The following is a 26,385-nucleotide window of genomic DNA, read 5'->3' as shown; positions in this document are numbered from 1 at the left end:
GAAGGGCTCCTCTCTCAAAGCCTGAGAGATCTTTGTTCTTTGTATGTATGTATGTGTGTATGTATGTATGTATGTATGTATGTATACGTGTATGTATGTATATATCTATATACCAATTGATTTCCTACCAACTAATCTAGCAGGAAATCATGTTATAGTTTCCATAGTAGAAATTTGTCATCTTTTTTTTTTTTTCTGCCAGGATCTAAAACTTGCCTGGCATTTGTGAGATATTCTATTGTGTCTCCAACTGTCCCAGATCCCTGGCATCTAGAACACAAATGAAAAGTCTATGCTTGACCACCCCAGTGCTCCCATCCTAAACTTTGAGTTTAGATGTTGTGATACAGAGATGCAGGGTCAGAAAACCCCTTGTTCTATACCCAGCAGTTTTGTGGCCGTGGCAGTGGCATTAGCAGTGGTGGCCAGCATCAGGTCATGACGGTGGCAGTGACGATATTAGTCGGTGTGTGTGAGCATTATTCTGGAGCAATAGCCAGGGCCTCTTTAACCCATTTAACCCTCTTTAATGGTCTCTGCAGCGTTTCTGGTGACCTTTTGTTTCCACCAGTTTTTAGAACTGTGTTGTCCTGATACCTGCTGATGCTATGACTAGCCAATATATTCTTCCCTGGATTAAGTTAGTCAGAGTCAGATGTTTCCAGTCACGGTCGCTGATTGTTAGAGAGATTGGAAACGGGAATGGATGGTAGGTGACAAAATAAAAGTCAAGGAGATGGAAGACTGGTTCTCGGATCTGGTGGGAGGTGAAGGCACTGATCACCCACTGATTCGAGGGTTGGGATGGACATGGCATGTGACAGTGAAACAACCATGTAAGTTATTGGCTGGATCGTTTGGAATGAAATTCATACCAAAGGCAAACTTCCGGAAAGATGAGTTCCGGTTCCCACGCGAAACTGGGAAGGAAAGGGGCAACTGGTGGCTCAGTCGGCTGAGCGCCTGACTTGAGCTCAGGTCACGATCTTAGGGTTCGTGTGTTCGAGCCCCACGTCGGGCTCTGGGCTGACGGCTCAGAGCCCCGAGCCTGCTTCGGATTCTGTGTCTCCCTCTCTCTCCGCCCCTCCCCTGCTCATGCTCTCTTTCACTTTCCCTCTCTCTCGCTCAAAAATAAAGAAACATTTTTAAAAATTTTAAAAGGAAAATGAGAAGAAAAGAATTTAAGGGCTGTGTATAGTAAATCGGCATTTGTTTCTAATAGCAGTGACAATCTAAGGACTTCTTATCAAAGTCAACCTTGTTTTATTCTGATTCTGTGAGGTATTATAAATAATGATTATCACATACACAGCCTTATGCCTAACAGGTATAAACCGCTACTCTTAAGTGACACAACTGGACATACTCCTTCATGATATGCAACCAGGAAATTAGATATACAGAAAAGGCCACAGATTGAAGCCATTGGAAAGGGCCATTTTTGTGTACTTTTGCAATTTCTCCGACTCCAGAGAATGCTTTCCATGAACCCATACTTCCCAGAATAAATGTGCCACAGATCTTACCACGCAGATATCCATTCTCACTGGAAATCTAGCTCTGAGGCTAGATCTGTGTTAAATGTGTTCATATTCCTCAAAATAGTTTCAGTCTAAAAGTTGAGAGTTGTACCAAATACCCCCAGATCAAGAGTATGTTACCAGGTGTCGATAACTTCCTTCTAAGACCTTCAAATTCAAACCTTTGATGAAGACAACCGTCTTATATTTTCTTATTTTCTTTCTCACATGTCATTTCTTTGATTGCCTACTGTACTCTTTCCCTGGGTTGGTTCAATAAATTAAACAATTAAAATGACCATGTAGTCTTTTTTGCCCTTTTCTCAATTATCTTACTTCTTCTGAACCTTGAGCCCCCAATTTTTCTTTCCCGAACATTCACAGCACTTTCCAATCTTTCCAGCTGTGAGATTTGTCATCTGGCACCAGGACCCTCTAATAAGAGTTTCATAGCCAGATGTAGAAGCTCCAATGTAGCCCTGCACTAATAATCACATCTCCTGTTGTATTTAGTAGCAGAATAAATATCTTTAATTCCAGCAGAACTACATGTCTTAACTGGACTTATAGTTACACTTATTTTTTATATAAGCATGTTTAATAGAAATGATCACATGAGTTAGCTTTACCCAAAAGATCGGTTCCTCTGTGACAAGACCAGTTAAGTCCAGACAATGATTTGCAGCGACCAGTTACCAGAAGCAAAGTGTTTGTGTCCCCTCATTTTGTACCCATGGGGCTATTCTTATGAAATCAGATGCCCTCTTGTGTTCATCACGTCGAAATCAGACTTGTGCCTTGCATCTGGCTATCTGGCTCATTTGCAATGCAAACTTCCAAGCGGCTTGCATTTTATCAAGATAAAACTATGCCCATTTCTTAGAAGGGTTCTGAGACCCTGGGTTTCACTGCTTTGTACAAACTTCTCCCTTGGCTAGGAGTTCCCAAAATGAGCTATGTATTCTGCAATTTATCCCTGACTACGGCCCAGATAGTAAATAAACCAGCACAAGTGTGAGAGGGCGAATGGCAGGATACATTAACCCATTAAAATAGTTTAGGCAATAAATTTGTCTTCAACCATTTACTGGCCATCAAAGGTAGAGTCTATACAATTGCTAAAATATCTGGTTTTATCTTGGAGAGACAGTCAGGAAAAGTAAAACAAAGAATTAATCAATTAAGATAATACATCACCTAGCTATCTAAGGTCGGTCATACTGATCCTTGAGAACATTTTGTTGGTTAGGCCTAGGCCAGTAAGAAAGCCGGAAACAAAGTAAGTTATACCATTTTTTTAGGACACTTGTGATGTTCATCGTATGTCTTGCCTCTCTCTACTATCCGATTTGCAGGTGATTCGAGATGCCACACAGATGTTATGCTGAGCTGACATCTGGCTGATGACATCAGTTCAAAAAGAGAGGAAAGGCTTTATGGTCAAGTTAGTTCCTCTGGAAACTGAGATTGACCAGGAGATAGATTTGAGGATTAATGGGAAAGATGCTATATTTAGATCTAGCAAGCTTTTTCTTTGTTTGAATTTTCTATGCTACATACAAAAAGTTTTTATTTCTAGGTTTATTATTTGTAATTTATTTTCTTCCACTTACTTTAATTTGCTACTTAATTTGCTTAATTTTTGTGGTAACATCTTGAAATGGAAACTTAATCATTTATTTTAGTTTTCTTATCTAATATGTACTTCAAGTATACGTTTTCCCCCTAAGAATTGCTTTAGTTAGCTATATTCTAGACATTCTGTACCACTCATTTAACAATATTTTCTTATTGTCATTTTCTTTTCTCCTTTAACTTATGTATTAATGTGAAATTTATTGTTTAATGTTCTGTTTAATGCTCAGGCTGTTGATGGAATTTCTAATTACTTGGTTCTAGCTTACTTTCAAACTTCTGGGAAAATATACCCTAAATTAGTTCAAGTTTTGAAAAAAAAAATTTGAGGCTTTATTTATGATCAACACTATGGTTAATTTTTATAAACACCCCATGCACTCATGAAAAGAAAACTTTAATCACATATATAAGAATTAGGTCAACTTTTATAATTTTCTGATCCTTGTTAATTACTCAGGTCTTCGATATCCTTACTCATTTTATATCTCCCAGTTATGGTGTGTTGAAGATTTTCACCATTTTTGTATATTCCTCTACTTACCTTTTTCGTTCTATCAGTTCCATTTACGTATTTAGAAGCTCTGGCATCTGGTATATTCATATTAGGCCTGTAATATATTCCAAACGTCCCAGTTTACCTCTAGCAATTATGAAATATCCCTTCTTATTTCCAGTATTTCTTCTTGCCTCACAGTCTACTTTTAGATAGATTTGTATATGCACTTTAGCCCTATAAGAGCAGGGATGTCTGATTTTGCTCAGTGTCATATCCCCAGACACTACCGCAGTATCTGGTTCAGGGAAAGGTTTACCAAATATTTGTGGAAGGGAGGAGTGTGTGAAAGAATGGAGAATATACATGCCCTGCATTCTAGATCTGCAATCTTGTATGAGTGAGGGTTCTCCAGAAATACAAAACAAATAGGATATACGCGTGATACATAATTACCACCACACATGTATATAATTACTCTTCCATATGTATACAATTACTATCACATATGTGAATAGAGAATACTATCTCCTGTATATTTATAGATAAATAGATGGGTAGATACAGATATGATATATATGATCTCCCTCTCTATCAAGAGAGAAAGATCTGTTTTTAAAAATTGACTCCCATGGTTGTGGAGATGGGGGCAAGTCCAAATCTGCCGGGTAGAAAAGGCCAGGGAAGAGTTGCACTTTGAGTGAGTCTGGAACAGTCTGCTGCTAGAATTTCCTCTTTCTGTTGGGAAGGTCTTTCTGTATTGAGGCCTTCAACTGATTAGGTGAGGCCCATCCACATTATAGAGAATAATCTTTTTTACTCAAAGTATACTGATTCCAATTTTAATCTCAACTTAAAAATACACAGAAGCATCTAGACTAATGTTTAACAGGCTACCCAGGTGCCATAACCAACTAAGTTGACATGTAAGATTAACTATCATACGTCTATTCATAGCTATAATATTAATTATGTTCTCTTTAGGTTGCTAGTCACCAACGAGGCCAAAAATTAGCACGGCCTTGACAGAGGAGGACATAATATTCCACCATTCTTAACTTACCCTAATAATCATTCAGTTATGAAATTATTTGCGTTCCTCAAGGTCTCCCAAAAGTTGAAATATCATGTCTCCCAAAGTTAATGTGTAAAGCATATTTAGAGAAGAAAAAAAAATCTGCTCTTAACTATATTATTTTATCAGTGGTGCATCTCCTAGTTTTCACAAACTTCTCTGATACCGTTTCCTATGTCTCTTTGCTTGTGCAGAAAGTGCTCTGCTGGATATTCAAGGAAGAGAAAGGATCTAGCAGAGCTGTCTCTTCTCTTATCCAGAAACATTTGTGGAAAGCAGAGACGGTTGTATTTAAAACCCCATGGTTATAGGGACCACCTATAAAACTTGTCAATTATTTTCAGTGAAGAATACCAACATAGATCTGAATCAACTTTTTTCCCCCTCATGACTAGTGTGTTCAATTTGTGACATATGACAAGTTATTTTTTCTTTAATTAGCAGATTTACCTCAATAAAGTCATCAACCATATTCTAGGTACCCAGAACATTATGAGCATTATCATAAAAACCCACTTAAAATTCATCAAAAGATGAATTAATTTTAAATAGTTTTCACTCAGTAGATACTAATCACTTTCTTCAACTCCTGTTTGTTGGAAACCCTCCGGAAATTGAATTAGCAATTAACCACTTTCTGTTTCACATTAACAAGGGCTACTGAATTGTTAGAATATTCTCTCAACTAACCCACAGTTTTCTTTTTCTTTAAACCCAGGTCAAAACTCACGTCTGGCCATTCCTAACTAATGAACCCCCTCCCTTCCACACACATACACACACCCCTAACTCAGATCACTTTGTGTCCTCTGAACTTTTAAGCTTGTTTATGTGTTTCTTTTTGAGCGCATTTATGTCTTTTTCACATGTGTTGGTTCTCTTAATGCTCAGTTGTAAATTAGGTACTTTTGAAAGTTCCATTAACGTTTTAAATACCCCAGGGCTGTATTTAATACACCAAAGTACTAACATACTGAATAGCTCCCTAGTGGCTTTAAACAGTTAATGCAGCGTCAGAAGAAGTCTAATTTATTATTAGGAAGTAGTTTAGGCACAGAAGAAATGCATTATTTCAGAATTTTTCATGACCATGAATCAAAATTTCAAAGTGTCTTTAGCTGTTTGTGTGCTCTCTCTCAAATTGCATGATAATTTATCTTTGTACTTGTACCCCAGGGTTTCCCAACAGTGGCACTAACATACTTTGGACATACCTTGTGGTGTGAGATTGAACTGTTATGTGCATTATGTCTGATAGCATCTCTAGCCTCTACCCGTCCGATGCCCGAAGCACCCTTCCCTTCCGTTGTGACCAACCTCAAATGTCTCCAGACATTGTTAGGTGATCCCTGGGGTCAGGGGGCAAAATTGACCCCGGGCAAGAACCGCTTGGAGTACATATTATAGCTCTACCTTTAAAAAAACATAATAACAATTAACTTTCTTACAGGAAAGTTCTCATTAAAGATCAATGCCATTAGCATTAATTAAGTCAAATTTCTTGGCACTTAGAAGTTACCTGTTAAAAGATCTTTAGCTCATTCAAGGACACCGATTTGAATAATCCATGTACTTATAGGTTTAATATGATTAATACAGTCAAAGCAGCAATGTTAGGCTAATCCAAAATCTCTCAGGCACCGCTCTGATGCAGCTTAAGTAAAAGTAGACACCAAAGGCTTGGCAGTGTGCATAAGAGACTTGAGATAAAAGAGTGATCTATTCTTCCTGTCTTCTGGAGAACCGCTCTCTGACCTCCATGGGTGAAGACCCTATTGCCAAGTGATGTTTCACAGGAGGATTTAGATTTTAATTCTACTGGAAATATTTTAAAATGCTAATTTCATCAAGAATTCCTGGAATGACCACTGTCCTTAATGACTTACTCCTTGTCTGTACCTGGGTCTCCTTGTCGTACCCCTGGCAGGAGGGCACTTCCCCCTTTAGAGCTACCTTAAACTATTTCATTTATGTGACAGCAGTTTGTGCGATTTAAAGACTTGCTGCAACCCAGTTTATTTTTTATTTAACTTGACAAATACTTATGGAATGCTTCCCGTGTAATATCGTAGCTCCCACTGTCACCTTACATTGTCATATAAGTACTTAGTTGATATTCTTTATGGCGTTGGTTTCTATGTGTGTCTTTGGCACTAAGGGAAGCTTAGAGGGTAAGTTTGAAAAGCATTTTCTACATTTGAAAGAATTGTTACACACAGTGTGGCAACTCTACCAGGCAAAAGTCGATTGAAGCGATAATTCCAGGGACGCCTGGGTGGCTCAGTCGGTTAAGCGTCTGTCTGACCTTTCAGCTCAGGGCATGATCTCAAGGTTCATGAGTTGGAGCTCAGCTCGGATTCTGCGTCTCCCTCTCTCTCTGCCCCTCCCCAACTCCCACTCTGACTCTCTCTCTCTCCCTCAAAAATAAATTAAAAAAACATTAAAAAAACTATAATTCAGGGGCGCCTGGGTGGCGCAGTCGGTTAGGCGTCCGACTTCAGCCAGGTCACGATCTCGCGGTCGGGGAGTTCGAGCCCCGCATCAGGCTCTGGGCTGATGGCTCAGAGCCTGGAGCCTGTTTCCAATTCTGTGTCTCCCTCTCTCTCTGCCCTTCCCCCATTCATGCTCTGTCTCTCTCTGTCCCAAAAATAAAGAAACGTTGAAAAAAAACAAAAATTTAAAAAAACTATAATTCAAAAGATGATTTTTGTCATGATCATTTGATTATAACATGTTATGGGGCTATTTGGCTACTACTACATAAAAATACCCGTATTCTATCAAATCGCCTTTCCCGGTGTTTATCAATTTATATTTCCATCTTTTTCTGAAAAGTAATTTAGGCAGAGTTGTCATAATACACAATATATACTTGGCAAAGGTAGTAGTGTATCTCTCTTCATTATGAAAGATTCTGGGGGTGTGACTAAGGAATAGAGTGAGCAGCATTTCAGGAATGTCGTTTCCGTAGACCTGTAAAAACATAATGAGAATTCATTCTTCCACTTCCTTTGAGACTATTGTTCGGTTCGGTCACTCCTGTTCTCCTGGCCCTGTTTAGGCAAGTTGGTACATGTCACCAATTGAAAGGGCTTCAAAACACGCCTTGCTGTGGTATGGTATTCTGATCTAGTCCTCAGCTTCCGCCATCATTGCTTCCTGTGTCAGCTCTGCTGAGAGAGCTCACCGCTCACGTGCGCTGCAGTTCTGCTATCAATCTGTCCGTCCTCCTCTGTCTCCCGCAGCCCCCAGCACCACCACTCCTAGTACCTCCCTCCCCAGCCATTTTTTTCTTATTGTCCTAACTCTGTTCCTCACCCTTAGGTTTCTCATATAGCAGGCTTCTGCAGACATGGGTTGTTGAACGACTGACTTTCTCCAATTCAACTCTGTTCCTCTCGGCTTGTAGACAACTCTACCTGCCCGAAATCGAAGGGCAGCATGAAGCATAAAAAGAGCTGGCCTTGTTTACTACCCACAAAATGACTCCTAACTAGATTTTGAATCACAGTCTAGCTTCAGGGCTCAGCCGACAGAGACTTGAAGAGAGTGGATGCTTATGGCCGGCGACACTTCACCGCCACCCCCCCACCCCCCCGGGCCCCATCCAGAGATGGGAAGATTCGAGGATGATAAGGAGAGGGAAGGAAGTTTAGCTCATAACAAACCTATCATTGCAATCTGTTAAAACTGTGTTTCTTGTATTGTTATACTGTTGGTACTCAGCCTACTAAGTATCATCATATTTTACATATTTCTACCTCTGAACTAAGAGGGGTAAGTTGAGCAAATAACTTATCGTTCAGCCCAGGATGTCCCCTTAAGACTCCTGTTTTCAGAAAAAGGCTGAGGAATCCTCTTTTACACATTCCTGGGGAGTATTATATGGCTTCCCCTTCCTGTTAGATCCATTTCTTCACCCATTAGAGTAGGTAACCAGATGTGCCTGTCACATATGGATGGGGACAATTTGTAACCAGAAGAGAAGAAGGAGAATAAAGCACAGAAAACAGTTCCCCTATTAATTTGCACACATGCAGGTCTTGTCCAGATACCTTAAAAGTAATAGTTTCCCTTCCTGAAATCTCCAAGGCTATTGTGGTTGACCATGAGGTCAAGGGAAGGGCTAATTGCAAGAGCAGCTGTCATCGACCCAAAGAGTTAGCTGAAGAATCAAGTACAAAGGCCTACTGATTCTCAAAACATTCCTCGGGGCACTCCTGAGAGTCTCGCCACTCAGTGTTAAGGAGATTAGTGATGGGTGAACCACAAACATATTTAGGTACGTTTTCCTTCTTACATGTAACAATATGAATGATCATGTATGGTGGGTTTTCACATCCATTTAGACCTATCTAACATTCTTACTATCTGCTAGAAAGGTATCCCTAAATTTCAGATCGAGCATGGCAAAAAACAAAACCAATTTTAAACTACCTGGGCTGTTGGGACGCCTGGGTGGCTCAGTCAGTCGGGTGTCCAACTTCGGCTCAGGTCATGATCTCACAGTCTGTGAGTTCGAGCCCTGCATCGGGCTCTGTGCTGACAGCTCAGATCCTGGAGCCTGCTTCAGATCCTCTCTCTCTCTCTCTCTCTCTCTCTCTCTCTCTGACCCTTCCCTGCTCACACTTTGGGTCTCTCTCTCTCTCTCAAAAATAAATAAACATTAAAAAAGAAAATCAAACTGCTTGGGCTGTCAAATCAAGAATGTAGCCTTCTTTAAAGTGATATAGCCCAAAATCTGTTGTTTCAATGTGCTCTTAGCAATGGACGTCCATAGCTAGATTACAGTTGTATTTATTCTCTCTCTGTAAATAAACACCATATAGTCTTTGTCTTCAATCAGGTAGGCAGATATTGTAAGTTTTAAACTATTAATTAGTAGTTGTTAAAATCATCAGTCTGAAAACTAAGGTTTTCAGTTAGAAAACTAAGGTTTTTAGTTAGAAAACTAAACTAATCATCTCTGAAAACAGAGAAGATTAGGAGGTAATGTGGGGAAGAAGTAAACTATATGATGGCTGTTACTATGAAAATGTGTATTTATTTGGAAAATGATGAAGGACTATCTTGAAAAAAAGAAACACTTGGTATTCGAGGGTTGAGGCTGGGATTCTTATGCCAGAACTTTCTTTCCTATGATTGGCACGTCATGATTTCTTTGAGAAAAATTAAAAGGTGGCGTCTAGAAATGTGGGAGTTTGGGTTTTACGCCCTCGTTTAGAGAGGATCTGGAAAAATTGACAGGGATAACAGATTGTAAAATACTCTTTCCGTATTCAGCTCAGTTCCAAGGATGAACAATGTAATTGTCTATTGTGAAACAGCATTCGTAAAGGTTACATCTGGTTCTAAGTACAACTGTACTTACCCTTCTCACACTGGTATGTGTGTGTAGGATAAATGGACGGTAATGTGTATGTTTGGCTGTTTTCACGTGTGTTCCACTGTGAGCGAGGCAGTGTATCTCTTAAGGCCAGTAAACTCCCTCCAGCAGTGAGAAATAAGGCCCTTGAGAAGAGTGAGAGTCACATGGCAGATACTTCTCCAGTTAGTACGTCTGGTCTGAAAGCACAGTAATCGAAAAGAACCTACACTTTCACACTGACTGCTTAGATCTCTATGGCAGTGTTTCCAGAGGGTAGCGAGAACGATTTGTTCCACAACTTGCCATTTCTAGCTCTCCGAGCCCATAGATAGAAATTTGCCCAATGGTATTAACATGAGTTAACCCTCGGTTAATCAGGGAATTAAAACCAGGGATCCATCCCTGCAATATCTGGCTTAAAAAGAATGTTATCATTGAGGCAAGCTGGGAGAAAAAAAAAAATCACAGGTAGTCAACCAGCCTAGTTTTATTCAAAATGATATTAATACTAGCATCTGCAATTAGCTCTCAGCGAATGCGTCTATTTGCTCTGGAATCCCGAATTTTTACTCTGATCCCTTGAGACTTGTGAACTTCGAGTTCTGCTGGCGTTCAATGCTCTTTCATACCTCCATTCTCGGCTGACTCAACTGGTCTTCATACTTTCTCTCCTTGAGTAAGCCTTCTTCACTCTAGACCTCAGCCACGTGATGATGACCTGATCTCTATCCAAAAATGGGGTCCTTCAACAGCTGGAGCACCATGGGGATGATATTAGGAAAGCAGCTAGTTTGTGAACGGAGATGAAACCACTCCAGTTCACGGAGTCCCATCTTCCTCTTGCTTCACTTCCTCTCCACTTCCCTGCCCTCAAATATTTCCACACTCTGCCTGCCAAAGTAAGCTATAGACAGAGGTCACCAGAAAGATAGGTCACAGGTGACCAGGCTGAGCAGACCTTTGTCCCCAGTGGACTAGTTTCCCGGGACCTGAATAAGATCTTGGAATCTAGAGAGGGGTCCTTCAAGCCATTAAAAACATGCATTTCATTTGCAATAAAACAACATGAAGCATTCAGTCAATAGATTGCCCATGAATATTTAAAAATCTGCAAGGAACTAGTTTCTCAAGAAACACTGAGATTGCCCGTTGTCATCCGAGAGATGATAGGGACCTGAATTTTCTCCCGGGAACCATTTTGTGCTCTGGGTACCACCTTTCCTCTCCTCCTCATCAGGTTCTCTACTTGTCACCCAGAATCTTGTCTACCCTTTTCTCCAAGGGGCACTTTCATTATTCTCCTCCTCTTTTTTTTTTAAAGCAATTAGTTATTTGTATTTATTATAAAAGAAATCATCCACGTGGCACGTTCTCTGTCTTTGCCCCAGAATTAAACTGTCGCCTTTACAATCAAGAGCTAGGCAGCAATTAGGATCCTGGCCCACACCATGAAAGCATAGGAGATTCTCAGAGGTCCCACATCTGTGGTGGTCTCTTAGCCACAGTTGTTTTCTGGAATTAAGTCTCATAAAATGGGAGCGGGGGTGGGGCTGTGACGGGGTCCCCCTGGAGCTTCTAACTCTCAGAGTTTTCCCCACTGAACTTCCATCAGTTTATCATTTATAGCTCGGGTTTTCCATCCCGGAGCTGGTTGGTTCCCGAGGCTGATTCCGCTCCTCCTGGGTCTTGCCTCCAGGAAGCCGTGTCTCCTGTATTCCTCCTCTGGCTTTCTAAATCTTGAAGACAGCAGTTCGGCCTGTGTCCTCCCTTCTCTTATGGATCCAAGAACAATTGTTGATTTTGTGTCTGTTCCACTCTTTATTTATTGTTAGGACGGAGCGGTGATGTCTAAGCTCCTTACATGCACAACTGGAAACTAGAAGTGCACGGTGACTTTCTGTGTAATGAGATCAACAGTCTTTCAGGTAAAGTGGGTGGCGGTCTCATCATTTTTACCCTTTTCTGCCATCTCTTCTCCCACTAAATTTGCACTTCCGGGACGAGCATTTCTTTTCACTGAAATTATATTTGAGGTATACTTGAACTTGTAATATGCCTTTATCAAGCACTGCATTTCTTTATGTTTCTCTTTTTTTGTGTGGGAAAATACTAGAATTTTTAGTATTTTTTAACTGCCAAAGTCAGCAGACCTTAAAGCATTTCATGAAGAATTCTACCAATGGGCAAGTATGTTATAATAATTCCTCTATGTATAACAGATGAACATTGCTCTTAAACATACAGACATCATAAGCTATTATACTTCAGGTTGTTTAGTGTAACTTGAGGCAAGTTATGAACATAGTGGGGTATTTTGTTAGCATTAAACATTTGTTTTACATATAATGACCTCAAAATACCTCGAATGGAACCAACTCTTCACAGCTTCTTTATATGATGTTGTATTTACAGAAGGATATCATTCATATTTAAATATTTATAGAAGACTTTAAATTAGTGTTTATAACTTCAGACCATTGGAATAGAGCAATTTTCAATAAACATACTCATGTATGCCATTGGAAAAATCCTTGAAGTCCCAAACAGAGCATATATATCTTCATCTTTAAAACATGCCAAGGGCTGTTGTTAGCTGTACTCTCGTCAGGGCTGTGGCTTTCGCTAAGAGTTTGGTTTTCTTTTCCAGAATGCCTCTTTCCTATGACCTGGGAGGTAAGGAACCTAGTTTTGGCCTCAGTCATGCCAAAACTCACTATAGACAAGTCACAGTGCATTAGGGCCTCAGTTGCCTTTCTTACTAGGTTGTGGAAGATGTGCCAGAAGTTCCACAAACTTCTGGAGATTCAGGTGACTCTTTGCTGGACTTTATCTGCCCCAGGAATTATAGTAGTGTGACACTTTTCTCTTGTCTTGCAGCGTATTTCGAAGAATTCCTTCACAGAAAACTAAGACGGCTTGCTGTAGCTGTTACAACAGGTTGCTCTTAAATCAGACGCTTTTTAAAAAAAAAATTTTTTAACGTTTATTTATTTTTGAGACAGGGAGAGACAGAGCATGAACAGGGGAGGGGCAGAGAGAGAGGGAGACACAGAATCCGAAACAGGCTCCAGGCTCTGAGCGGTCAGCACAGAGCCCGACGCGGGGCTCGAACTCACGGACCATGAGACCATGACCTGAGCCGAAGTCGGACGCTTAACCGACCGAGCCACCCAGGCGCCCCAATCAGACACTTTTTTAAAAAAATAATAATATAAGGAAATTTACACCGTGACCCAGTAATTCCACTCCTGGGTGTTTACCCTAGAGAAATGAAAACTTAAGTTCCCATAATAACATGTTCAAGAACGTTTATAGCAGTTCTGGTCCCAATCGTGAAAACCTGAGAAAACATCCAAATGTCCATCCACTGGTAAGCAGATCAACTAACTGGATTCCACATAACGGAAAACCACTTGACAAACTAGTGACATATGTAACACACTGGCTGAATCTCAAAGATGTTATGTTGAGTGAAAGAAGCCAGTCTCAAAAGATTACATACCTTATGATTCCATTTTGATTAGAGACTCTCAAAAAAAAAAAAAAAAAAAGAAAGCCACAATTATGGAGACCAGATCAGTGGTTGCCAGGGGTTAGAGTGTTGACCTACAAAGAGAGGGCGCCATGGAGCTTTTGGGGTGATCGGACTGGTACGTATCTTGATCATGGTGTTACACGAGCTTACACGTGTGTTAAAATTCACAGATCTGTACACTAACAGAGTCGATTTTACTGCATACTTATTTAAAAATGAAATTGAATCAAGCAAGGTATAAATGAATAAATAATGATATTAAGATAAATTAGTAGACCATGATTTACCACTGATTTCAGAAATAACCCTAAGGCAGGAAAAACATAATGATTAAGATCTGAGTTTTAGAGTCAGTCATTAGAATTTTTCCCCGCTACTTAATAATTCTGTGATGTGGGGAGAGATGCTAAACTACGCCGAGACTCACATCCTCATCTATCAAACGTAGGTGGCAATAATTCCCACCTCAAAAAGTTGTTGTGAGGGTAAATGCTAAGGCACTGTACTTAGTTGTTAATGCTTTTAGTAATACTGTGACGACTGCGGCAAACATGGTATACATTTCTATACACGTTTAATGGTTTTCTGATAAATAAATCTGGCTATTACATCCCACGCCCCGAAATACATGCACGCACCACCATCAGCCCCATCACCACTGCCATACACAACCACACTGGGGCGACACTAGAAGCTCCAGTCTCTAGAATAAAATGCTAACTACTGCTAAGCAACTACTGAGAACTCCTGCCCTTAGGATGCTACAAACCCTAATATCTTTGGGGAAAAACAAAAACAAAAAGACAAAAAACTGCAGTTGGTGAAGCAGTGACTGTTTAGAAATCCAACATCTTCACTCCGAAAAGAAAGACATTAGGGTCTTTGTCCTTGACTTGCCTTTTTCCCTGAGCAATCACTCCTGTAAACTCTCATCTAATCTGTCAGTTTCAGCGATTGCATCTAGGCAGCGGATGACTCTCGAATCTATATTTACCATCTTGGTCTCTCTCCTGGGTTTCAAGATTGGATTTCGAACTCCTGTTGGAGCTAGATTATCCGAATTGTGATCTCTAAGGCATTATCTGAGGCTGAGCTCATTCATTTTCCCTGCAAAGCTTCTCTTTCTGATTTCTCAATTCTGTTAATGGTGCCACCAGTTTCTCTGGGAAGTCGCCCCAAATGCTTGGTGTCCTTGTCTCTTCCTTTTGCCTAGGACCATGAAGCCTGTTATGACCCTAGTACCTCTAACTTAAACTATAGCAACGGTCTCCTCACCAATGGGACATATACTCATCTGCTGTATTAATCCTAAACACAGTCCCTGTGTAACTTCCTTGTTTGGCAAGTAGATATATAAAACCTTCGCTAATAATTACCTGAAGAAGGAATTCTAAACAATTTTCCTGACATAAATTTTATCTTGATTCCTCTCTGTATCTCTTTAGCCAAGCAGATAGCGTCATATGCCCGTTTTATACTTTCGCAGTTTTACACACTTGTTAATTTTGTTTTATAATATAATAAATTCGTTCATATAATGTCCCCTTTGTCTGGAATGCCCTGGGCCTTGACATGTCCTACATTTCTTTAATTCTGGCTTAAAAACTTTACCAGGCTTCCCATATTGGGAGCGATTCTAGCCTCCTTTGAGCTGACGTAGCACATTTGTTATTACACTTTTATGAAATGTATTACTTTCTGCCATTCATTAGGAGTATTTATGGGTATATATTATATCCAGTGAGAGTAAAATATATGTCCAAGTCGACGTGCTGAAGTGACTGGACTTACACCTTGTATTAGTGGGTGCTCCGTATGTATATTCTGCCGAAGAAAAATGAATGAGCATTATTTTACCCGGATTAATCAGATCATTTTTCCCCAGCACCCTTGGCCCTGGGGCTTCCACTGCGACTTCCTTCTTGGCTACCAGTGGCCAGAGTGACCCAGGCTGGTACGATTGGCAGATAAATGACACCCCTAACATCTATTCTTTGAAAAGAGATTCAAAGCTGTCCTGATATAAGGCTTCAGTTTAAGTCCCAGTCATGGACTAACTGTGAGTATTCTGTGGTGCTCCACTCGCTTACTCAGAGCCCAGATATGTGAGGCTTGTGATTGCAGTGTTTTCATGGCGGAGTTATTTCACCTGCAGAAGTGTTTGCCCTTGAAAGAGTTTTGTTGCTATAACAACAAAGGGAAGCCAAAGGAGGGCCAATGGCTAAAGTGTCTCTAGACTCACCTCGGCTCTTCAGGCTGATGTCATTTCTTGGGGTCCTGGAATACGGGTCCCAGTTCCTGGAATTTGGGTCTGTATTCCTGTGGCAGTGAGATGTTAAATTCCTGTTCCCAGCGGAGGTTTGCCATGAGGAAATGTAATAATTAACGTATGTGTTCTTCACTCTGCAAGTTTCCAGAGTTGCGTAAATCAATGAGTGACTTCTGCTGCATTGATTTGGATATCCAAAACAGATTTGATACGTTTTCAAAAAACGCTGGACCTCATTTTCAATGTTTCTTATTTGCAGACACCGGCTGAGTCCCTAGATTTCAGGGTTCCTACCTCATCTCCTAAATGGAGGCCCAACATAATCTGGAAAAGAAAGAAATCAGGTGTATGTATATTTGGAGGCAGAGTCTGGGATTATTCCTTTGCTGAGCCGCAAACAATCTGGGTATTAATGCACGCACTATAAAGCTCTTGCATGGCTGAGTTCCATGCTAAACCCAGCCAGTCTGGCCCACATAGGGCTTGGAAGTCAAGCTTCATTTGCATTGTAAGAATTGTGCAAGACGAATCCCTTGTTAACCAAAATTTATCTGACCTTCAAGGGTACTCATCCCCCGCCCCCCCCAAAAAGCTTACGAATGTGAGCAACACAATGAGCCAATGCATCCAAGGGAACTCTCGGGGAAGGAGGCGTAATTGTCTCTGGCACGGGTGAGTCACCAAGCTGATGGAGTGAGGCGGGAGCTTCAGTAAACAGCCACCCCACCCACCGAGACCCCTGTCTCCTGCCGCCTCCTCCCTTCCCACCCGTTTCCATCATCTGCACCCTAAGGCTCTGCTGTCTGTGGGAGTCATTTCACCCTTCCTGGGGGAAGCAGATACATCTCTGAGCTATTTTAGGTTTCATTCTCTCTTAATGAACACCACACACACGGCTCTCCACTGTGCACGGTGCTCGCAGCGCGTGGTTAAGACTTGTGGGAGGGAGACAACTCAGATAGAGGTAAATAGATCTGGCACAGAGACCGCACTCAGGGGTTGCCTAGTTTTCCTCTGAGGGGCAGTGTGGTGCGGTCACCTGGAGCCTAAGGTTGTCCCGTGCAAGAACTGGCTAATCTCGCAGATGGCACTCGTACTGTTCCAAGTCTCAAATGTGTCACCCGTAGGAGGGAGTTAGTATTTTCAGGAAAATAGAACAGGGACAGCTGTGGTAGGAAGGTAAGGCGTCGCCATAATCGAGGTTGCTTCGCAAACGCGTCCCCCCCCCTTCTTCTTTTTCGTGTTTCAGGTTAAAGTCCCTTTACTCAACACCTGGCCTAAATATGCCACACAGGGAGCACCTAGATTTGGACTTGCATCATCCTCACAGATGTTTTTCTTGGAATCGAGCCATCAATAAAACTTAACTCCTTTCAACAAGTCTTTATTGAGCAACTACAATGTGCTGAGTACCTATTCAATCATTTAAAATGTGGGCTGTCTAAAGGCAGCATTTCATTTTTCTCAGTGGGGAATACCATAAAATCTGCAAAACGTTTCCTGCATTAAGAGGGAGCATAAAGGAAGCATTGCTAAGAGGCTTCCTTTCACAGCATGAAAAGAGCCACTGGACCCGTGTGCCACTTTACACGGAGCTCAGTCACTTTGGGAGGCCAGGGTCACTTCACTGAGACCATAAGGGAGCAAACGCCAAGGCAGCTTTTCAGGATAACCAGTATTTTCCTTTCCCGGAGTAAATGCTTAAATGTTCGAAACTTAAATGCGTACGTTGGTAGGGGTGCACCCAAACTTCCTAAATGGAGCTGGTCAGGGCGGGAGAGGGGACAAGTAACAGAAGGAATAATCTATCTTCTCAAGCTCAAAGCTTTTGTCCAACATTAGACCGTAGCAACTGTTTGTAGGTAATACGCTGATACGGAGTTTATCATGAGAGTGCTTGAAAAGATGTTAGAAGTGATTGGGGAAAAAAAGATCGCATTTATTTCTTGCTCCCGGCCTCCCTTGAATCGCCTCTGCAGGACAGAAATACAACTTCGGTCTTCCAAAACTAAAAGAAACTTAGTGATGACTGTTTCTGAATGGCAGGTGTTCTTTCATATGCACAAAGACAGCGCTTAAAGCATCCATAAAATGGAAATGATGATAATAACCACCCCATAGGGTCCTTAAGTGATTCACTTGAAGGAAGAACATGAAGAACTTAAAACCATGCTTGGCATATCACACGTGCTTAATAAATGTTAGCTACTGTTACTTTAGGCAAATGTTTGAAGAAAGTGGTTTCAACATCAGACACCTAGACGTTTGGAAATCAAGTACCGTTCACCAGATCTGATGTTACTTAGTCCAAATACTCTGTAATGTATGGATCAAACCATAGAACGATATTCAGTAAAATATTTCGCTCCGAGAAACGAAGTGTTTGCAAAAGTCCTGTCACCACTCCTGAATTTCTTAATGTCATTTCTTTTCTTTCTTTTTCCCACTCCCCTTTCCCTCCCTTCCTTTCTCTCTCTTCTCCTCTCCTCCTTTCCCCCCAACCCTTCTCCTCCTACTCCTTCCTATCTATCTTCCCTTCCTTCCTTTTTAAGCTGATCCTTTTGGTTTTGGTTATCCAGACATTTGCCACAAAACCCTCAAATTTGCTTCAAGATAATTCTGATCTGTTAATTTTGATACCCTTGACGTCATTTAACGAAATGGTAAATGTTAGAATGACTACATACAATTGCCAAGTTATCCTGATTTTCCTTTATCAAATCTTAGTTTCAAGATTGTTTGCTAAACAAGTAAAAAAGCAACATCCACTCCGTCAGATCTGAGAACTTTGATGATCTTGTTCCAAAGTTAAAACTCTTTACCCCAGAAATACTTTTACGCATATGTGTTCATTATTGCAGTGATATAATTGTTCCCTTTCTCTGGAGATTATAGATTCATAGTTATTTCTCTGTTTTTAATTAAAAATAAGCCCTTTCATTTATATTATATATGTAAGAATAGTAACTATAAAAAATTCACAGAGCCAATTAGTACAATCACATAGATCAAAAAAGTCCAGATTTTAATAATTTTATCTGCTCCTTTAAAAAAATAAGCACTTGACTTTGAAAAAGAAAGGCTATCATTATTTCTCAAAGCATTTGTTCCTTTTCCTCTTATAAAGTTACAAGGTTATGAATTATTATTGAATATAGAATTACATATTTGAAAGCTTCAGAAGCAGAATAAGGATTTGAATATACAGCAATTTTTAAATTCCTGTGCAAGACTTTTTTTTAAATTAATTTTTGGAGACATTTTACATATGTAAATGTGCACATACAGAAAAAAATAACATACTTCTAACGTTTCGCATGGAAAAGGTGAGTGTAACGTGCAACAAGATACTAAGGGAAATCTGGAACAACATCTTGACCCGATGGAGTGCAGACATGATTTACAGTCTGCGAAACACAACTTGCTACTAACCCTCCTTCCTCTTCAGGCTCTGCTGAGTTAGAACAAGGATTCTAAGCTCTCTGCTTGGCCCCTGCCCCCGCTAGCCCCTCACTCTCTAACTTTCCTAACATCACTCCCTCCTACACCCTCATTTCCTTTTCTCACCCTCCTTAAAAAGATTTAAAGTTTAAGGCAAGACCATAGCCATCCAGGTTTCAAAAGTCAGGGATAACATCATCTAGGACTGGGGATATGGTGGTGTCACCTTTCCTGGAGAGCTCTAGGTGGTTTACATATTTCCACAGAGGCTTAATGAGCATATACCCAAGGGAATGTTTGTTGGAGTACCTCGGAACTTCCAGGTCTGAGAAGAGATAGTTCCATGGAGACACCTGACCTTAGGCATAGCTTCAGTCAATATGCTCTCATAGGTGTGGCACAAGTGGACTTCAAAGAGGCAGGGTTAGGGCTCCCTGAGAAAAGGAAGCCCAGTTCTTTCTTTGAAGTTCAGAGAGAATTGGATTGCAAATAGGTGAAACTAGTTTTCTGAAGAAAGTATCTTTGCCTCTATGCTTTGTTTCTAGAGGTAGACACTGCAGAAAGAGTCGTATCTACTGGCCTGGTTTGATCAATGAACATTTGGTAGCCATCTATGGAAGGCAAAGAATGAGCCAGAGTGTAAGAAGACAGGTGAAAAAAACTCAGAAGCGTCTTCCAGGAATTTAAACAGTGTAAGAACACAGGTTGCTCCCCTTTGTGTCACCAGAGTAATTCACAGTGCCCAACAGAGTGAACCCACTATGAAAGGATTGGTTGAATGAATGAATGCATGAATGTATAAAGAAGGTATAATGTAAAAATAGCAGAGAAGTAAAAGTCAATGGCCATTGACGTGAAAATGAGCAGACAGTGAATTATTTATGGAATGAGAGTTCATCAGAACATGTCTAATGGTGGAAAAAGCTTTCGAGATGAACTTTAAAGTAGGGTTTCAATAGATAAAGGAAGAAGGAAAGAGGTATTTAGACAAAGGAATATACATGAGTAAAGGTGTAGAAGATTTAAAAGAAGAAGTATGTTGTTTAACATGATTAGAGCATAGAGTTGGTGGTGAGGAATCAGGCTGGAAGGAGAAATTGGGTCTCGATGGTCCAAGTCCTCGAGTACAGTGTTGATGGATGTGGACATTTTTCTGATGGCAATAGGAGCTAACAAATGCTATTGAGACATTGAGGAAGGAAACTAATGGAGGACATTGTCATAAACCAAGGCAGAAAAAAATGAGGTCCAGGGTGCCTGGGTGACTCAGTTGCTTAAGTATCCGATTCTTGGTTTTGGCTCAGATCAGGATATGGTACTGGGATTGAGCCCCACCTTGGGTTCCATACTGGGCATGGAGCCTGGTGAAGATTCTCACTCTCTTTCCCTCTGCTCCCCCACCTGCTCACATGTGTGTATGTGTGTGTGTGTGTGTGTGTGTGTGCGCGTGTGTGTCTCAAAAAAAAAAAGAAGAAGAAAAGAAAGAAAAAAGAAAAAGAAAGAAAAAAAAAAGAAAACATGAGGTCCTTGTAGGAAGAGGGTAAAGTAAGTAGACAACTTAGCAAAATAATCGATGGCCCTTTAATCGCATGTTGTGGGAAGGGTAATCATGAGAAGAGAAAGAAAGAAATTCTTGCACAAGTTTCCAGTCTCAGTGTCTGGGAAGATTATAAGAAAAACATTTTCACACCCTGCTGAGTTATATAAAGATATGGATAATGTATATAATATGTAAATACAATAGATATGATATAATATATAATGTATATTATATAAACTTACATATTCTGTAATATGTCATACATATTATATAAACATCACACATCAACCACTGAAGGAAATTATCATTATTAATATTTCTCTTTTGGATGTTAAATCTAAGATTCTGAGAGTTTTAACAACTTCCCGGTGACATAGCTGATAAATTTGAGGAATTGCTTTCCAACTCCATTTGACTGAAGATTATGTGAGCTCACCCCCTGGGAGATGACATAAGTAAGATATGAAACCAAGGATGGGGACAACGTTGTGAGAAGGGAAATTATGTGATCAGTATTTTATATACAGAATATAAATTACCCCTTGTATATTGATATGGAAATCTCTGGAATACAATTGGAAATATAGTGCAGAAAATCATGAGAGAGACTGCGATGCTGTTTATGACTCTTCTGCTAAAAAGGGTGACAGTGAGATCCCTGAGTACTGTTGAACTTGCTTAGGAAGAGAGAATACCTTAAAAAAATTTCTATTGATGCTTTTAATTAAAGAACCAAAGGAAAAGGATAAAATTAAAGAGAAAGAAGCATAATCAGAGAAGTAGGAGATGAAGCAAGAGAGTGTAATGTCAAAAAAGGCAAGAGTTTCAAAGAGGGGCCATATGCTTAACTGTGTCAAATGCTACAGGAGGTCAAGTACAATCAAAACTTAAGTGGGATTGCTGAATTTAACAATTACTAGGTCACTGATCAAATTTATGAGTGTTGTTTCTCTGGAATGGTGGAACAGAAGTTGGGTTTCAGTAAGTTATCAAGTAAATGGAAGATGAAGAGTTGGAAAAGGTAAATGAGTACTACTCTTTCAGAATCAAAATAAAAAATAATACATGAAATATGCTTTCTGAAAAAATTAAAATACAGATGTACATAAAATAAATCTTAAACATCCCCATTCGCCAAGCACTCCATCCCACTTATTTCTCCATGGTTCCCAGTTAATGATAGATTGTGAAACCTTCAGGTAGTTTTATGTATTTTTATGCCTATACCTAAATGAACACCCACATATATGTATGTACATATTTAAGTATATGCATAAATACTCTGGATGATGTTTTAGAGGAAAGCAGCAGAAAAAAAAAATCAAGAACAAATGGAAAGCACGGGGCTAATATGGCACCATAAGCGTATGTTGGGTTCTCTGAGCGTATATGAATATTTTGAAACCCAAACTCCTAAATCCAAAAAATCTAAGGGAGTTTTAGTTTGGTGCTTTTTCCTTGGATTGTGGTTTCTGAGTTTAATTTCCCTTAAAACAGATTTTGATCCATGTTAACCAACCTTTTCTACAGGAGAAGTAGCATCAGGTTATTGGAATTAGACTATTGAGGAGGTGGATTCTCGTGTTCTGGACTTCAGCCAATGAACTTGGGTCATTCTTGAAAGATAACTGAGGTCGTTCTTGGCCTCAGGGTTACATAAGCCATTGGCATGTATGCAGACAGGTAGCTGGACTGGTTTTCTGAACCACTGAGTAGGGTAGTAACCACAGTCATTGTTACCATTTATTGAATTCTAACTAGGAAACATGTAATTCAGAATATTTATATTGTTTCATATTCAGTGTAACTTTTTAAGCTAGGAATTTTTGTCCACATTTTATAGTGAAGGCAACCGTAGCCTAGAGAATTCAAGCAATTCACCCAATGCCATTGTGACTAACTGCAGCAAAGCTAAGATTTGAATCATCGTTCGAGTCTGGCTCTGAGCCCCGATTCCTCGTCCTGCGCCATCAAACTGACCTTTCACGCTTGTCCTTCCAAACGGGAGAGGATGGAGCTCACGTGGCAGAATTCTGCTCAAAGGCAGAATTCTTTTTGTCCAGTATAGCTCCAGTATATCTCCAGAGATGCAAATGTCTATGGACCTGTGCATATAGACTTTCCCTTCTGGTGCCATCTCCTCACCTCTCCAGCATCTTGTACCCTCCATGAGAGTAGCTTAACAGGCCACCATGCAACCATTGAGAAATGAGACCTTGTAAAGAATCGTGGGAAGTACACAAGCTGTTCTGTTCTCTCTGCAGGGAAGAAGGCACTGAGCCCTGAGAGACTGGAAGGATAAATGGCAGATTGACAAAGCCATCAGGGGACCTGGGGAGAGGAGACTTGTAAAGAAGCAGGAACACGCATGTGGTCCCAGAATGCAATTAAACATGAACGGCTCTTTTGGAACTGATACATGGACCGAGATTCTACATAGTAGAGTGCCAAGTCCATTTTAGATTTCTGGATACAGATTATAGCACCTAATCAATATTGTGGGAGGAGAAGACTCCAAATGAGCATTTTGACTTCCTTAAACTATTTGAAGTACTGACTGTAGGTAGCCATTCATAGTTCACTGTACTGTTCTCTTTCCTTCATTCAAAATCAAATTCTTTTTTTTCTAAGTTTATTTATTTATTTTGAGAGAGAGAGAGAGAGAGAGAGAGAGAGAGAGAGAGCACAAGCAGAGGAGGGACAGAGAGAGCGGATCTCAAGCAGACTCAGTGCTGTCAGCACAGAAACTGACACAGGGTTTGAACCCACAAACCATGAGATCATGGTCCGAGCTCAAATCAAGAGTCGGATGCTCAACAGCTGAGTTACCCAGGCACCCCAAAACCAAATTGTTGAAGTGAAAAAAAAGACAATGCCTAAAAATTTACACTAAGGAGCTGCTATATTTACATAATACATTCTGGATCTAAGATTTTCAAGCTGTTTAATAAAATTGTACTAGGAAGTTTAACATATGTTGGTACACAACTGACTAACATAGTTCAGGATGCTAGGTAAGAAACATTTTTACTCTTAGTAAATCTTGTCAATGAACCAAAACTTCAGACCCAATTAGGTGCAGTTGACATTTGCATTTTAAGAATTTTTCAAAGATTAGAGACATTAAGCCTTACAAGTATATCAAAATGACAACCTTACCCTAACTTAAACCATCTTTCCCATTTGCAATAAAATCTCCATCATCCTGAGCCTAGAAAATGTGTTGAACTCCTAGACTAAACATTCAACAGTTGTATGCACTCAGGAGCTTTATAACTTTTTTTTGGTGCCTTTGTGGAATCATCCTGGAATCAATTTATCTTCATGCTTCAAAGAATACTAATTCAGAAGTACTCCAAATGTTTGGGACTATTTTAAGATTATTTTTCTTCTGGAAGTTTAAACGTAAACTAAAACGAACGCTTTCCCGATAATTTTATACTGTTTTAACTAACTGTTAACGTTCACCTTATGTTCAAACTACAGCTTTCGGGCTTAAATGCATTTTTACCTCTATGATTGTTCTATTTTTGGAAACCTACCTTCGTAATAATATTCATTTTCCAACTCTTTCTCCTCCATGTTACGGTAAGTATGGTCAAGCTGTTAGATGTAGAATGAATTGAACTTCCCATCGGTTCCCACTGTAAAAATAAAGACCTGCTTTTGTGTTGTTCTAAAGAGAAACAAAATAAAAAGTGGACCAGGCTTAAAACTTAGGTGTGGTAGAAATATGTTAGGTTTTGATGATGATTTTTTTTTTAACACTAGAACTGTTTCCTGGCTTATATTTTCAGACATGTCCAGCAAATTGTTCTTCCTTGTCTTCTGCAGCATTTGGTATCTCCAGGGTCTTTCTCGTGACTGGTAGTGATAGTCTCACAGCTCTCTCTGGACCATAAGAATGTCTCCCATGACATTTGCACACGTAACTATGAGTATTTTGCTCCCGTGTTCTCATGTTTTGGGAGGCATTTCCTACCCCAGTGTCTCACAGTGTTTGGCTAACCAGCAATCAGGAGGGTCATTTATCTAATGGATCCAGTTTGAAAATCTTATTTAAAATTTTAAATTATGTAGGATAAATTGGGCTCCCTCTACCATAGCAGTATTTTGAAACCCTTGAAGCTATAGTCCCTGAAACTGAGGGATAACTGCCTCTTCCTTCCCTTTTCTCCTCCCTCCCCCTCTCCTTCTTTCTCCTACTTCCCATGAAGTGTTTATTTTGGGAGAGTGAGTACCAACAATGAACCTTGCAGGGTGAACTAAAGATATTTTTCTTTTGATTGTAATATTTGTTAAAAGTCATAAAGTGGTAAAAATTATGTTGTGGATCGATAAAGAGGCCGGTGTTTGGGATGAAAGGTGAGGATTTTGAAGGAACTGCTTTTTCTTGGACACAGCCAACTGGAGCATTTGCAAGGGTGTCAAAGCAGGGAAAGTGCCAGCCAAAGAACAGTGAAGGTGCTAGAAGAGGGTGTGGGCTACTGGCTTCTTAGAGACTCAAGGGAAGTGACAGCCTGTCTTTGAACTGAAGCTGAGCCAAGTATTAACTTTATTTTCCTTCTCTGCCCCAATACCGCCGTAGCCTCCCGGTGGTATCTGGGGCATTCAATAGAGTCAGGGTATATACGTTTAGGTATGTGAGAATGATAGAGGAGAAAGAGAGAAAAAGATTTAGTTAATAAATTGTTTGTTGAACCTAGGAAGCAAACTATCTTTATGCATCACATACCTAGAACTAACTATCCTTGTCATGTACATGTGCACACACACACACACACACACATATTATATAAAGAATCTAAAAGGAATTGTATTAAGTAGTGTACATTTCAATTTTTACCAACCAATACTGTTTGTATAAGTTGTTTATGTGAAAAACCTTTTACCTTACATTTAATAATACATTAGCATTTATGAGGACATAATTTTTAATATATTGTAGCATATGGACACCCTGTAATGTCTCTAATCCTCTTTTGCTGGCCATGTAGTAGGTTTCTGTTACTTGCGATATTACACAAACCTGCCATGAACATGATTTGACAAAAGAAAGGGTGGTGAACTTGACCCATAACTTCCATAAGATAAATTTCTAGAAGCAAATTTACTAGATGATGTGAGTTTTCAAATTGCAAAATCACCTTCCCCAAAAAACTTTCCCCAAAGTTTGTAAAATAACTTAGTTCCCACAAGCATTTTAGAGTTTTTCTTAAACTTCATTTTTAACAATGTGTTAAAACGTTAACCTAGGCTCACTTGAGATTTGAAAAAGTCTACATATTTTTCAATTTGCAATGGTCAGATTTCTAAGCATTTCACTTTTTTGCCATTTGTGTTTATTTTTCTACGATCTGTATCAATATTTCTTATCATATATAAGCACCTTTTTTACAGTAAGACCATTAACACTTCCTGATCTTGTACTTTACAATTATTTTTCAACTTTTAAGTTGCATTTTAAATTTTATTTATGGCATACATCTCTCCAAAATGATTTATG

At 39.8% G+C, this 26,385-nt stretch overlaps 1 long non-coding RNA gene across 1 annotated transcript in view; it reads right to left on the bottom strand.

Annotated features, from left to right (window-relative positions):
• LOC109503176 overlaps window positions 1-16,211 on the bottom strand; it is a 32,240-nt gene extending 16,029 nt beyond the window's left edge. The window contains exon 1 of the long non-coding RNA XR_002162078.3: window positions 15,872-16,211. This is a non-coding gene — a long non-coding RNA (uncharacterized LOC109503176). The remainder of the gene's footprint in view (window positions 1-15,871) is intronic.
• Between the last annotated feature and the right edge of the window lie 10,174 nt (window positions 16,212-26,385).

This window comes from Felis catus, chromosome C1 (genome assembly GCF_018350175.1).
Source record: "Felis catus isolate Fca126 chromosome C1, F.catus_Fca126_mat1.0, whole genome shotgun sequence".
NCBI classification, from domain to species: Eukaryota; Metazoa; Chordata; class Mammalia; order Carnivora; family Felidae; genus Felis; species Felis catus.
This window is presented reverse-complemented; position numbering and strand designations above follow the sequence as displayed.